This window comes from Myotis daubentonii, chromosome 7 (genome assembly GCF_963259705.1).
Source record: "Myotis daubentonii chromosome 7, mMyoDau2.1, whole genome shotgun sequence".
In the NCBI taxonomy this organism is placed as follows: Eukaryota; Metazoa; Chordata; class Mammalia; order Chiroptera; family Vespertilionidae; genus Myotis; species Myotis daubentonii.
Genome location: NC_081846.1, coordinates 64,523,663 through 64,539,790, shown reverse-complemented (window position 1 = coordinate 64,539,790; position 16,128 = coordinate 64,523,663). Strand labels below are relative to the sequence as shown.

At 45.3% G+C, this 16,128-nt stretch overlaps 1 pseudogene; it reads right to left on the bottom strand.

The window, feature by feature from the left end:
• Nucleotides 1–370: 370 nt before the first annotated feature.
• Nucleotides 371–1,684, bottom strand: LOC132238861 (large ribosomal subunit protein uL4-like; annotated as a pseudogene).
• Between the last annotated feature and the right edge of the window lie 14,444 nt (nucleotides 1,685–16,128).

Here is a 16,128-nt window from a genome sequence, read left to right as displayed (position 1 = left end):
AAAGAATGAGCATTGACTCCAAAAAGATTATTTAACCGAAGACTTTATTCTGGAAAGTAATTAAGTTACTTTCAATAAACCAGAGATGAGGTCAATTAGAGAAAACAGAACGTCAACATTTCCCTAACGTAGCTGTAGTATGAATTGTGACAGCAATACTGCAGGCTTATTGGTGTGAAGATGAGGTTGCATTGAATGGCTTCTATTTTATCCATGAAATATGAAGTGTGAGTGTCAGCTGAGAGTGAAGGTGAACAAAGAGGTGTGGGTGTTTGAGGGAAAAAAAAAGGAGAAAGTATAAAATCATTGCAGAGGGGTTCAAAGCGCACATTCGAATCTTAAAGTCTCTATGTGACTTTGTGACTTTGATCTTTATGGAATAAACAAATGTAAGTTTATGCCACAGGCTTCTTTTCTTCTGTGGTGGGTTTCTTTTCTGCGGGCTTCTTCTCGGCTGCTGGTTTCTTGGTAGCTGCAGCCTTTTTCCCACCAGAGGCTTCTTCTGCTTCTTAAGGCCAACAGCCTTCTTTCCTTTCTTCCCGACCACAGGCTTCTTGCTTGGAAACACCTTCTCATCTGATTTGGCTTCTAGGGCTGCTGCCGCTTTACCCACCGAAGCTTGTGGTTCTTGGCCTAGAGAAGAATGGTGCATCTGGGTTTAGCTTCAACATGATCCTCAGGCTTCTCAGTGGATTCCTCTTCAGGATTCTGCGGTGAATCTTCTTGCGTGGGGCTCAGAGGGTTCTTTGGATCTCTGGGCTTTTCAAGACTCTGCTAAGGTCTGTGCTGAGCATCTTGTGCATGGGAAGGTTGTAGTTACTCTTGAGGGGGCAGCTCCACACCAGGTGCCATACAGCTCATCTAACTTGTGGAAAGCACTTTCAGCCCAAATGCAGAAACGGCCCGCATGCCCTCCAGGTGTAAGTTTCAAAATGGTCACTTTGCTTACATTAAGCAGAGTAATTCCAGGGATGTTTCTGAAGACTTTGTTGATACCGTTCTCCACACAAGGTCCCCTGAGCTGGATATGATGACGGTTGCTCATTTTGCCCTCGCCAGCCCTCATTCGCTGAGAGACATAGACCTTTTTTGTATCATTCCAGGCCTTACGTTTCTCAAGAAGCAAAACAGCCTCCTTGGTTTTCTTGTAGCCTTCAACTGTGTCTTCAGCCACCAAAGGAGATTCAGGAACTTCCTCAATGTGGTGACCTTTAGACATGACTTGTGCTGGGAAGGCTGAGGCAGCGAGGGCAGAGCAGGTGGCAGATCGTTTCTGTGTTGTGTTTACTCTGTGGTGCCAACAGCGCCAGGTTTTGGTTGGTGCAAACATGCGGCCCCCACGACACATACTTCCAAAAGCACCCTGGCCAGAACGATGAGTTCCACCGCCTCGGACTCTGAGAATTCGAGCCACAGCTCTGCCAGTACCCCACGACTCGGCACTGGTTTGATGACCTGCCAATTCACCCACAGCATAGGGCTGTCTATTGTTTTTGCACAAGTTGGTGTGAACCAAGTTCACAATATCTGGTCAAATGGGAGCCTTGAACACTGCAGGCAAAGGGACATTTTTGCCAGATGTTTCCCCCTTTTCTGAGCACACGCCATGGCGGGGAGAGGAGAAGGCCACACTCCTCTCTACCCGGCGGCTCCCCAGAAGCCGTTTTATAAAGAAGACGCCCATTCAGGTTTATATACAAGCTAGGGATGATCCAGGTTTAGTGGCTCCTGAGGCTTATAAATTTAAAGACCCTCTATAGGAAAAAGAACACAAAATTATGAATACAAAATTCAGAATTGAGCCTTATAAGGGACTCATGTAAACAAGGGTCCCAAAGCTCTAATTTTATTAACTGTACAGTAAACCCCCCTCTATTTGCATGTTAAATGACTATGTTTTCTCATGAGAAGACATTTTCCTCCCGCACCTGCCAAGACCCCCAGAACAGGCTGGCTTCACCTCAAGTTGGGATGTGCTGGCATACACTTCCACGGCTTCTCCAGCTCACTTCCCTTCCTTCCCTCTCTCCCCTCTCTCCCGGCTCTCCCCGCTCTCCCCTCAAGCATAATGCATCACTTCACAGCTGCTCATTGTTTTCCTAGAATACCAGCTTCGTACCCACACTACACGTCTCTCTTAAACTTAGGTTTCCACCTCTTTATCTAAATGGGTGACTTTCCAACTTCTTAGATCACAGCCCATAATAAGAAACACATTTTACATGGCAACCCAATACCCATCCATATTACTGAAAAAAGTTTCACAAAATGCATCGGAATTTTTATTTTTTAAAAACATTTGTATTGATTTCAGAGAGGAAGAGAGAGGGAGAAAGAGATAGAAACATCAGTGATAAGAGGGAATCATTGATTAGCTACCTCCTGGACACCCCTACTGGGGATGGAGCTCACAACCCAGGCATGTGCCCTTGACCACAATCAAACCCGGACCCTTCAGACAGCAGGCCGACGCTCTGTCCACTGAGCCAAACCAGCTAGGGCCATCTGGATCTTTCTATGGCAATGTACTCTGGTATTCTCTGGCCCGTACCCTGCATAGGTACACATGATGCTGGTTGGGCCCCACTGAAGTGATTGTTACAGCCAGCAGGTTGGGAGGTTCGCTCTGGCTAGCGCTGTCCTCCTAATGCTTTTTCCTGCTGCCGCTCTTTGCTCATGTGTCTCCCTCACTCTGGATTGCCCTTCACTCTGCGATGCCTTTAGAGGCTATGTTCATCCCTCCACTTTAAAATGAAATTCTCCCTTTTATTTAAAGCCCTCCATTAAGTCATCTGTCCTCTCGTGCATCTCACATTCATGTTGCTGTGGCAGGTGTTTTATTCTGCCTTGATTACAGTTAATTATTTAAAATGCAGTCTTCCTTACTTGATTGTGAAGGCCCTGTGGGCAAGATCATGTCTGACTCTAACATGGCCATTTCTATGAGTCCTACAGTATCCAGCACCTAGAACCCCATAAATTTATAAAGTAGGAGAAATCAACAGTTGTTCAGAGGGTTGTCATGAGGTTTATATAAGACTAGAGGCCCAGTGTATGAAATTCATGCACTCGGGGGAAGGGGGTCCCTCAGCCTGGCCTGCACCTTCTTGCAATCTGGGAGCCCTTGGGGGACACCCTTAGCACTGCCTTGGAGATGGGAGAGGCTCCCGCCACCTCCACTGCACTCGCCAGCCGTGAGCCCGGCTTCTGGCTGAGCAGTGCTCCCGCTGTGGGAGCACATTGACCACCAGGGATAGCTCCTGTGTTGAGTGTCTGCCCCCTAATGGTCAGTGCACATCATAGCAACTGGCCGACCAGTCAACTGTCTGCCCCCTGGTGGTCATGCACATCATAGCGAGCAGTTGAGCAGCCTTTGCCTATCATTAGCATATTATGCTTTGATTGGTTGAATGGCCAACTGGATGACTAGACAGTTAGCATATTAGGCTTTTATTATATAGGATGATACCCTTAAATAATAATGGTATAACAAACTTTTTTAATATCTTGTGTTATAGCTAAAGTAATTAGCTCATAAGGTCACATAAGTCTTAAGTGGTATGACAAGGACACTAGCTCAGCCCCACATTCCTATCCACCATCTTAATCTGGCTTAGTTCAGTGCTAATCCATAGGAAGTACTCCATAATTGGTGACTATTTTTATAGCTTCACAAAAGAGTGTTGGATCAAAACTGAATAAATGCTTTGACAGAAACTATAGATTATCTGTAATAACCTTTAGGTCTAGGGGTAATTCCATTCATCATTCTGCTATTAGTTTGCTATTTAATCTGCTGTTTTATTTTTCTGTGTGAGTGGCTGTGACTACATGATTAAAAGTCACCACCTCGGGAAAATGAATTTTCTGTCTTCAGTGGTCTTAATGACCATATCAGATTAATTGCAAGACTGATTCAACTATGCACAAATTAAATATTAAGATAGAAGAAAAAAATCCAATTTGACCAAAAAATGATTTTGAGACTGCATAGATCAAACTAATTTTCTTCCTTTGTGCAATTTAGTTCAATTCAAACCTTCAAATATACAATGCAGGGCACTGCAGGGGATAGCATGAAAAATAAGCAACATCCCTTGTTGCCAAGGAGCTCATAATCAAGTGTGAGTATCTTGGGGGTGGGGCCAGAGGGAATAAGATGTCTATACAAATATCCCTAATATAAGGCAGGGTAAGATCTGTTTTATAAGGTTTCAATGAATCCTGAGGTTCTAAGAAGGAATGGATTGTTTCTCCAATGAGGGAATTGCGGAGAGGATGAGAGTGGTTGAAAGACTAGAGATAGGCAGATACGATTCTGGTTCTCCAAATAAAGAAGGTGCGGCATTTCCCTTACTGAAGATCTGTGGAAACCTCAGAGATTCTAAGGTTCTAGGAGAACTTATTTATGAAAGGAATCTGGGGTTGCTAAATGTTATTGAAGAAGTAATATCAAACTCATCTTTTATGGGGATGTCATGATTATTAGGTTCGTACAAATGAGAAATAAGATGTCTACAGAACAGCTGAATTTCAGGATAGCCTTGGGGACAAAACAGAAGAAAAATGAGAGACATTAAAATTGATGAATTGAACAATTGTATCCAAAGGATGCTGATTAATAGATAGATGTTAACCTGAAGGACATGCTTTAGTGGCTTTTCATAGGCCTCTAACTTTAACACTGTCTGATTTATATTTAATCAGAAACTTGAATAAAGATACAGAAGACATGGTCATTAATCTGCAGATGAACTGGAGCTGAGAAGAATGGCAAACAAACTGTGACAAAATCAGGAGCTAGAATGATCTTCATTAGCTTGAAATGATGGCTCAAATCTACCAAGATTTAGCTCAGTAGTCTTGATCTTGGTCCAAAAGCCAACAGTACATGAAAAAAGATGGTAGAGATATGACTTCGTAGCAGTAAACAAGCTTTAATTTTTAATTAGCTGACTGTGATGAGTCAATAGTATTACATAATTATAGAAACCATCACCACCACCACTTCAACCACCATCACCACCACCATCATCACCACCATTCCAACAACAACTTAATGAGCTCTTAGGCTGTGTTCATGGAAAAACTGTCTGTGGAAGGGAGGGGAGCGTTCCACTAATCGTGTCATACTTAGAGCAATGTGTATAGTTCTGTGCTCACATGTACAACCTGGAGAATGTTCACAGGGAGAGCAATTACCTGGCGGGGGGGGGACCCCAAATGTGCTATGTTCAGAAAATGTAAAGGCCCTGGAGTTAGTTAGCCTGGAGTAGAGAAGTCTTAGTAGGAATATGATAAAAGTTTGCAAATGATCCAAGGGCTGTCATATGGGAAAAGCAATTTAACTTCTTTGATAGAGCTTCAAAAGGCAGAACTAGAGCTAGGAACATTAATTATAGAAATACATATTTCAGCTTATTAAAAAATTTTCACGTAACTACAATTATTTAAAAATGGAAAGTATGGCTTCTACAATAGTGTTTCTTATTGCCCAGAAGTTGAGTATGGCTAATCACCAATTGGGGGCTAAGCCTAGGAGTTCAAGTGTCTGGTAATTAGTTTAAGTTTAACATTTTTAATTCCTAGACTGACATCACTGAGCATGCTGGAAACCTGGGGTCTCAGAGGGGCTGATGAGAGGATCCCACTAGATGGTGGGACCACCAAAGGAGACAGTGGAGGAGGGAAGGTCATGGATTGACAAGATGGAGATGGCTGTAAGAAATTTTCTGACCCCTACTCATGACTTGTGATGGGATATAGGTTGGGAGAGATGGAGAGAGTGGTACCACTGGCGAGATTCCCACTATTATAAAGGATAATAAAAGGAAAAGGAAAATTATAGTAAAAGATATAAATGGAGAAAAGTTTGATTAACCAGAAGACTATTTGCAAAAAAATAAAGAAACAGGAAGTAGGGAGGGGGATGGTGGAGGGGTCTGCATTGGGTAGAGGGTGTTGTCTGAGTTGGAAAGCCTGGAGTCCTGGAGCAGGGGGCAGAAGTGTTTGGGAACGGAACAGGAATCATAAACAATGAGAATTAAGAGGCAGTGATTGCAAGGCCAGTTTGACTGTCATGCAGGCAAGAAGAAAAGGAGTGTTGAGAGGCAGGGTTTAGTTAATGGAGAAGCCCTAAGACCCACCTCCCCATGGCTCCCCACTCTCACCCTGTTCCCATTCAGCAGGAAGGGAGCCCCACCTGGCCGCAGTCTGCAGAGTGCTCTGAACTCTGGGCCTGTGCAAATACCGGAAGAGAAACCTGACTTCAGGGGCCTCCCCTTCTCCTACAGAATCCACACTTCCTCGGCATGAACTTGCCACTCCAAAAAGGTTGACTCCCTAAGCAGAACGCCTTCTAGGCATCTCCACCGTCCCTTTCCCATTTTACTTCAACCAGACATAGACGCTGCCATAGACCTAAGGCAAATTTCTGTGCCTGAAGCACGGATTCTGAAATAAGAATTCACAAATAAACAGGATTTTTTTTCTTTTCAATCATGAGAAATTCTGTCCTGGTAATAGTTGGATTTAGCAGCAACTAGAGGATATGAGTATACCATCCCTCTTAGACGGGTCTCTAAACACTTTAACATATAGTATGTGGTCTTCAAAGAAGCCCGTGTGCAGCATGGCTCTGTAAAACAGCTGCAGGCACGCTAGAACCATTTAGATGGCATTTAAAAAAATTGAATTTTCTTTTCACATTCAATTCGGACTTGAATTCTTCTTAGCCATAGGGCAGAATTTGCCTTCTCTGCTAAATAGCTATATTTTGCTTGTCATGGAATCTGAAATAATATTACACTGTGTACGACTGTGTAATGAAATTGTTGTAGACTTTAATATATTTTCTTTAAAATACAATTTTTATAGATTGTTCCCATCATTCTTATGGCCCCAAATAGTCAAGTTTAAAAGTATAGAAAAATTGCATTGGGACCTTTTGTCATTTTAATTTGTCTTTAAAAGTTGTTTACATGAACGCTTCAAAAGGGTACTCTGCTCTGTGCACTGAGCAGACAGGGATCTCCATCCCTGGCCTCTGGGACAAATAAGCAAGGATGACACAAAAGATTACTTCCTGACTCCCACTACCTGTGCACTTTTTAATGAAATAAAATCATTTTCTTCTCTGTAGTCCAGACTATGAACACTACTGGGTACAGACTGTATGTTCTCTACCAATCAGCTTATGTCCACTGCCTGGCCTGGTGCCTGGCACATGGTAGGGCTCAAGTAATATTTCTTTACTAGGGGCCGAGTGCATGAATTCGTGCACCTTGAAAGGAACTGTGGGCTGTGAGGCTGCGAGTCTGCGGTGGGCACAGGGACAGGTCTTGGCCCATCCTCCACACCCTTGCCTGGCCCCTCCTGCATGGACCCGGTTTCCTGTCTGCTGACAGCCCTACTCCCACTGCCATCGCCACTCCCATGTGCTGACGGCGCCGGCCCTGCTCACAACCTCTGATGGTGTGGAGCGATTGGGGCCAGTGCCAACAGTGGGTGCAAGTGGGGACGGTGCTGTCGCCATCAGCAGGTGTAAGTGATGGCTGCTGCCCTGATCACCCCTCAGGGGCAAGGGGAGGTGGAGAAGCCCTCAGGGACGATTGGGGCTGGCAGCTGCCACTTGCATCCCCTGATGGTGCCGAGCGATTGGGACTGACGCCGGGCACCAGCAGTGGGTGCAAGAGGTGGCTGCTGCCCCAATTGCCCCTCAGGAGCAGGAGGAGGTAGAGAAGCCCTCAGGGGCGATTGGGACCAGTGCTGGGCACCGGCAGCAGTTGTGAGTGGGGCCGGTGCTGGCAGCAGGTGCGAGGGCTGGGCAGAACTGTGGCATGCGGGAGCAAAGAATTTTCAGTAACCACCAGAGGCTTGCTCCAGTGACAGCAACCGACGCCCCACCTTGGTCTGGCATCCCTGCTCACCTGCTCCACCATTCCCCAGCTGCGGACATCCGCCATGTTCCTCACTCTGCCGCCTGCTGACAACGCCTGCCATGTTTCATGAGCGCCCCCTGGTGGTCAGCGCACATCATAGCTACCAGTTGTTTGGTTGTTCGGTTGTTCTGTCATTTGGTCTATTTGCATATTAGGGTTTTATATACATAGATGTTGAGGGAAGTCTATTAGATCAGGTTCTGCCCAGAGGAGCTTTTGTGATTAATCAGAAACTATTTTCATTATTAGATTTCTATGAAAATTAGAATTCTCATGAGGCTTAGATGTGTGAGATAAAAAGTAAAATAAAAAACCCCAAACCTATCTTCTTACTTATTCAGAGTGAGAGAAGCCTGGTTTGGAATAAGCCTAATAAATACTATCCCACAGAAAGCGGCTTTGCTGGTCATTACTTTGAATCATCTTGTGACTACTAGGAGCCCTCAGAGCCTAATAAGATGGATAACAGGGGAGCAGAAAATCTGATTAGACAGACAACCCAGCCTAATCAGAAAATAACCACACAGGCTGAGCACAAACCTGCTGTTCTCAGCTGATTGCTGCTGGACGTCTTGCCCATGAGCTTCTCTCTCTCTCTCTCCCCCCGCTCCCCATACACACACATTCACACACTTAATCTTCATCCATTTTCTTTCTCTCCCTTCCCCTCTCTCTCAATATCCTGGTCTTAGGCCCCTAACAAAGTTGGCCTGTTCTAATTGTGATTTTGTTACAAGATGCAAATGCAATCTTGGCTGAGTGCAGGGCTAAAAAAGACATCTGTGTAAATATGTTTGGATTTGTAATCTCATCCCACCCCAGCCGATAGCCTTTGATAGGATTAGCTGAAAGCCTAGCACTCAGGTAGATGTGCCCTGCCTGAAGCCCCTGTGAGCCCCCGTGGGCTAATCAGCCCATTATAATCAGGAGAGGTGTGTTCTTTGGAGACCACTGTGGGGTGAGTGCCCTCTTTGTGTAGAGGGAGTAGCAAGAACCATAGGCGAACTTCATGCCTTTCATCACTGGATTATTTCCTGAAATGAACCAAGTGCAAAGTCATCCAGAAGAGCTGGGAACCAGCTGAGCTGTGGGTTAGACCAGGGCCAGGGATGGGGAAGCGGGTAGCGTTCCAGTAAGTGAAGTAAGCCACTAGCTGAGGCAAAGCTGCTGACCAGCCAGAGGTGGTAGAGACAGGCTTGCCGGCCCTTTCAGCTCACACCCTTCCTCCTTGCTTGGTACAGCTTCCACTGCCACAGACAAACCGGAGGGCACTGGCAATTGAGAAAACTTGGGTCACAAGTAATATCGTATTTGTGGGCCCAGCCAGCGTGGCTCAGTGGTTGAGCATAGACCTATGAACCTGGAGGTCATGGTTCAATTCCTGGTCAGGGCACATGTCAGGGTTGCAGGCTAGATTCCCAGTGTGGGACGTGCAGGGGCAGTCAATCAATGATTCTCTCTCGTCATTGATGTTTCTACCTCTCTCTCCCTCTCCCTTCCACTCTGAAATCAATAAACATATATTTTAAAAAATTATAATAATACCGTAAGGACTTGTTGGGCCTTTGTCAACATCCCTCAAGTAGGATCCAAATATATTGAAGCCCCAAAGATCTATTAATTGCAATATCCAATTAACTGAGAGTGAGCCAAAAGACATCAAGGTCCGAGTTGATCTGCCCCTTCTCTCCGATGTGCTGACTGCAGGCACAGTACTAAGCTGCCTGCTCAGGTCTGGCTGGCAGTGCTTATTAGAGAGTGTGCTGTAGCTGCCAGCAGGATGCTGTACTCCAGGGAAGCAAGACTGAGGCCCCTGACCATCACCCTTTGTATTCTGTCTTCACTCATGGAAGAGGATTGTTTGTGATGTTGTTTTCTTGATTGAAATCTTCTTTGCAGGACAGATTCAACCTTATGAGACCAGAAGCTTATATAATTTCAAGGATTCTCTTTAAGAAAAAGAATGCAAAATTGGGTGTAGGAATTTCTAATAAAGTTAAACATATACCTACTCTGTAACCTACCAATTTCATTCCTAGGTTTATACCCAAGAGAAGGTTAGCATATGGCCATAAAAGATTAGTGGAAGAAGATTCATAGCAGCTATATTCATTGTAGCCGCCCCGAATTGGAAAACAACCCTAATGTCCATCAACAGGCCAATGCATAAACAAATAAAGGTATATCATACAGTGGAATGCTACTCAGCAGTGAAAAAGAATAAACTGCTGGTATATATAATAACATAGATGAGTTTTGTATACATTATGCTAAGCAAAAGAAGCCGGGCAAATTATTTCATTTATACATTGTTCTAGAGCTGGCAAAATGAAACTATGGCACCATCTATTAGAATGGTTAATTTGTAAAAAAAAAAAAAAAGCATCTAAAATTTTGGTGAGGACACAAAATGGAAAAATCACTTTGGAAAACAGTTTGACACTTTCTAGTTTCTAATAGAGTTAAACACCCACTTCCCATACAACCCAGCAATCCCACTCCATGTTGTTTAGCCAAATGAAATGAAGTCACCATTCACACAAAATCATGCATAGGAATGTTTACAGTGGTTTTCTTCATAACGGCCCCAAACAGAGAACAACCAGTGTCCCTCAGCTGGAGAATGGATAAGGAAATTGTGATATACCTACTGATATAACAGAATACAATTCAACAATAAAAAAGAACAGGTCACAGATACACGCCAAAACAGAGGTATTTACATGCTCCATGTTGATGAAAGACCCCGCATCCAAAAGGCCACATACATACTCTATCGATTCCATTTATATGACATCCTAGAGAAAACAGATCACGTTCTGCAGGACGCTGAGGGTGCAGGGAGGGGCTGCCTGCAAAGGCCAAGGGAGAAATTTGGGGGAGATGGAAATGTTCTATACCTTTTAAAAATATATTTTTATTAATTTCAGAGAGGAAGGGAGGGAGAGATAGAAACATCAATGATGAGAGAGAATCATCCATCAGATGTCTCCTGCACGCCCCCTACTGGGGATTGAGGCCAGAACCAGGGCATGTGCCCTGACTAGGAATTGAACCTTGATCTCCTGGCTCATAGGTTGATGCTCAACCACTGAGCTGCACCGACCAGCCTGGAAACGTTCTATATCTTGACTGTGATGATGGTAGCATGACTCTGTTTATTTATCAAAGCTCACAGAATTGTGGCCTTCACTTTTGAATATTTCTACTTCAGCAGAAGGCCTATATGTTTTAGAGACCATGAGGGCAATAGCCTGCGGAGAAAAACCAATATATTAGACACAGGAAATATCCACCAAAAGACCTAGCCATGAGCATCCACGTAAAACTCCTTTCTATCTCTTAAAGGCACAGGCACTTTGGGCGGGCAATAGTGAGCAGCATGTCCTTTCTTCTCCAGGAATTCTACCTCATGACCTGGGAATCTGGACATCTGCTTATTAGATTATGGAAATCTTCCCTCTTGGCTGAGAGAGACCTGGCTCTAAGGAGATAATTCCTCTTATTAGTCATTTTACAGTGTCCCTTCTGGCCTATGCTTTTTCACTGCTGAGTAGTGTCCCATTGTATGAAATACCTTGTTTATTTATGCATTGGCCTGTTGATGGACATTAAGGTTGTTTTCTAGTTTGTGGCTATGATGAATAAAGCTTTTTTTTATTGTTGACTTGTAGTCTGTTATATCAGTAAGTGTGTCATTATTTCCTTATCCATTCCCCAGCTGAGGGACACTTGGTTGTTCTTGAGGCTATCATGAAGACCCAAACATTCAATGGCTCAGTACAATAGAAGTTAGCTAAAGCTCAGCAATGTGGCCACTCTGAACCAGAAGGGACACTATAAAATGAAGTCTAGGTATGTGCCAGAAAAAGGGGGGAAATGGACTTGGGGGACAGCTGGCAGTCTCTTCCACATTCTGAAAGCATCCAAAATAGGAAATGACACCTTCAACTGCTTTGCTTACCAAGGATTTGACTTAAATCTAAGCAGCTATTCACATCTCTACTATTTTTGAAAATACACACACACACACACACACACACACACACACACACTCGCTCTCTCTCTCTCTAGAGGCTCAGTGCACAAATTTGTGCACCAGTGGGGTCTCTTGACCTGGCCTGCGGGATCGGGCCAAAACCAGCTTTCCAACATCCCCCAAGGGGTTCCAGATTGCAAGAGGGAGCAGGCCAGGCTGAGGAACACCACCAGTTCATGATCGGGGCCAGGGAGGGGCACGGGAGGTTGGCCAGCTGGGGAGGAACCACAGGAGGGCTCCAGGGCATGTCCAGCCCATCTTGCTCAGTCCCAATCTGCTGGACCCCAGCAGCAAGCTAACCTATTGGTTGGAGCGTCTGCCCCCTGGTGGTCAGTGCCTGTCACAGCGACTGGTTGACCAGTTGACTGTGTGCCCCCTGGTTGTCAATGCACATCATAGAGAGTGGTTGAATGGCCTTAGCATATCATTAGCATATTATGCTTTCAATGGTTGAATGGCTGACCAGACAACCAGACACTTAGCATATTAGGCATTTATTACATAGGATATTTTTTTTTAGAGAGAGAGGAAAGGAGAGGCGGAGAGAGAGAAACATTATGTGAGAGTGAAACATCAATCGCCTGCCTCCTGTTTGCCCCCTACTGGAGATTGAGCCCACAACCCGGGCATGAGCATGGGATGACACCCAACCAACTGAGCCACACCTACCAGGGCACATCCCTACTATTTTTATCAGTAATTCTGATAGAAAGATAAAGGCCAGGGGCAAAGAAGGTGAACAACCTTAAGTAACAGAAGACTTAAGTGAAGTGAAGACTATTATAATTATGGGCTTGAATGAGGCTGATAAATTATTTGTGGGTTTAATAATGTCACCATTCTCTTTGTTCTCTATACTCATAGATAAGTAATAGGGGTTGAAAATTTATTGGCAAGGCTAAATTTTCCTTTGATACAATACTTACTAGGCAAACCAAGAACTATTACCAGGTATAGCTGCTTTTGAGTTGACCTGTTCTTAGATGGAAGAATAGGACACTAAGATGTTAATCAGTGAGATCTTTCTAGGTTTTGCACATGTTTTCTTAAAAAGTCAAATGCATTTCTGTATGAGCAAGGGAAGGTAATGGCACTGGGGAAAAGTACCCCAAAGAAGGGATACAGACTTAAATATTCAGGCATCACTTTAGGACAATTCTAATAACAACTAGTGACGATATGTAGTGAACAGGTATAGTTACAACAAAGACTCACAAAATGTAGGCCATCATTAGCAGGAGCAGTGGAAACAAAACACAGTACTACCCTGTCTTTGTATTAAAATATGAAAGCCCACAGCTGGGGGCTTGTGGAAGGTGCTGGATGCCAATTATAAAGAGACTAGAGGCCTGGTGCACAAAAATTTGTGCACTTGGGGGGGTCCCTCAGCCTGGCCTGTGCCCGTTCGTAGTCTGGGACCCCTCGGGGGATGTCCACCTGCTGGCTTAGGCCTGCTCCCCAGAAAATCGGTCCTAAGCTGGCAGTCAGACATCCCTCTGTCAGCCTAGGAGCGCTCGAGGGATGTCCACTTGCCAGCAGGGACCAGGCCTAAGCTGCAGTTGGACATTCTTAGTGTTGCTGTGGCGGCGGGAGAGGCTCCCACCATCACTACTGTGCTGGCAGCCGTCAGCCTGGCTTGTGGCTGAGCAGAGCTCCCCCTGTGGGAGCACACTGACCACCAGGGGGTTAGCACCTGCATTGAGCGTCTGCCCCGTGGTGGTCAGTGTGTATCATAGTGACCAGTCATTCCCAGTCGTTCTGCTATTAGGGTCAATTTGCATATTACCCTTTCATTATATGCCTGGTGCATGGGTGGGGGCTGGCTGGTTTGCCCTGAAGGGTGTCTCAGATCAGGGTGGGGGTCCCTGCTGGGGTGCCTGGCCAGCCTGGGTGAGTGGCTGATGGCTGTTTGCAGGCTGGCCACAGCCCCTTCAGGGTGGGGTTCCCCACTGGGGTGTCTGGCCAGCCTGGCCAGCCTGGGTGAGGGGCTGATGGCTGTTTGCAGGCTGGCCACAGCCCCCAGCCACCCAAGCTCCCAGTGGAGGATGGTTGGAAGCAGGTATCTGGCTTTTATTTATCTTCTATAATTGAAACTTTGTTGCTTTTAGCAGAGGCCACAGCCAGCCAGGGCAGGCAGGAAGCTTGGCTTCCTCCATCGCTGGGGCAACCAAGCCTCCTGCTTGCTCCAGCTCCATGGCTGCTGGCCGCCATCTTGGTTGGGTTATTTTGCATATAGTCACTCTGATTGGCTGGTGGGCATGGCTTGGGACGTAGCAAAGGTATGGTCAATTTGCATGTTTCTCTTTTATTAGATTAGATAATGCTTCCTGGGATGGCACAAGTAAGGACAAGTAGATAATCAAGGGGAGAAAAATATAGGTCTGTGAAGATAAACTACAAAAAAATAGAGGCAGCCATTTAGTCATGAGGAGTAGGTGCTCAATAAATGTTTGTGAAATAAATACATAAATAAATCAAAACCTATCGAGTAGAACATAAATTTATTTACCAATACTGGAAGCAGTGATTAAAGAGATGAATTTAGTACACTCACAAAAAAAGAAAGAAGTGCTTTATTATTTGTTTTTTTAAGACTTGTTAATTGATTTTTTAGAAAGAGAGGAAGGGAGAGGAAGAGAGAAACGTCAGTGTGTGAGTGAAACATTAATTGATTGCCTCCTCCAGCCGGAAACCCAGGCATGTGCCCTGACTGGGAATCGAAACAGCAACCTTCCTGTGCATGGGTGACACCCAACCAACTGAGTCACACTGGCCAGGACAGGAAGAAGTACTTTACAAAGCAATAAACATACGGAACTTGTTTCTTTAAGAGGCAGAACGTAGAAATATTAGTAAGTCGGAGAGTGTATAAATAAATTCATGGGCAATATATCACTGACGGGTTATTAAGGGAAGCAAGGCAAGGTGGAGGGTTATCTTTGGAGACTGCTGCTAAAATGTAATGTAACCTGGGGAAAGTTATCCAACTATCTTCAAATTGTTCCTCAGTGTTACCATCAGAAAAAGGAGCATGGATTGAGTGATCCATGTGTCCCAGTATCTTAGTTCCTTCCTGAAAGCAAGCATGTAAGGTAAAACCAGATGCAAAAAAGGGTATTGTTTTTCTCTTCAGCATTCCTAGGTGGAGCCTGCCTGCTCAGAGATGCGGAGGAGGGCTCTGTGATTGATGACCACTGATTTAAAAAGGCATCAATGATAATGGAGGGGTGGGGCCACTCATCTTCCCATCTGTGTCCCAAGGCAGTCCCAGGAATAATGGCGGTGGAGTTTCACCAGCCTGCGGGGGTGGGGTGGCAATTAATTAAGTCAGGAAGATAGAGAGTAAGCACACTAGTTATTTTTGGTTGCTGTGTCTCTGGAATAAAGGGCTGAGTGAGGAAGGAAGCCAGAGGTGGAGAGAAAAGGGGAGCCAAAGACACCAGCGTACCCCCGCCCCCCATCCCTCCCACACACACACACACCACAGTACACCAAGCTTTGTGCTGGAGAGCTAGTCCCTTGGGACCAAGGGTGGCCATTTCCTCCAGAAAAATGCACATGGTCCCCTCCTGACCACACACACCCGTGTTGGAGGACCACAGCCGGGAAAGTCCGTGTGGCATCCTGGGAGAATGGAACTGTGAGACTATGGGAACCAGCCCAGTTTATCTGCACAGCCCTGGGGACATCCTTTGAAATCTGGTTTCCGTTCTGAGATTTCCTCTTTGATCTCACACATCCCTGTGCTGAGCTATTGTGCCATCTGTGCAGTTCCTCTTCTAGGCACCTTGTCTCAGGACAAAGGTGTTGGCAGTGGTAGTCGGCAGGTTGAACCCTGAGCCTTCCTGGCACCGGCGATGCTGTATCGCTTGGACGTAGGCATCGCTTGGATGCTGTACCCTATGGACAATTGTGTTTTCCCTTTCCCTGCTCTGAGGCTTATTTCTGCATGTTCTCTGCTTTTCTGTCTGCCCCATGCCACCTCCCCCTCCCCCTTGTGCCTGCCCTCTCTCTCTATTGCTCACTCAGGCAGGATATTTTTCCGTCTACAAAATGTAGCAACACATTTATTACCCCTGGGTAACTCCACAGACAATCAAGAAAATGCATTTCAGCATGATGAAGTGTCATGAACAATGAATGCATAGC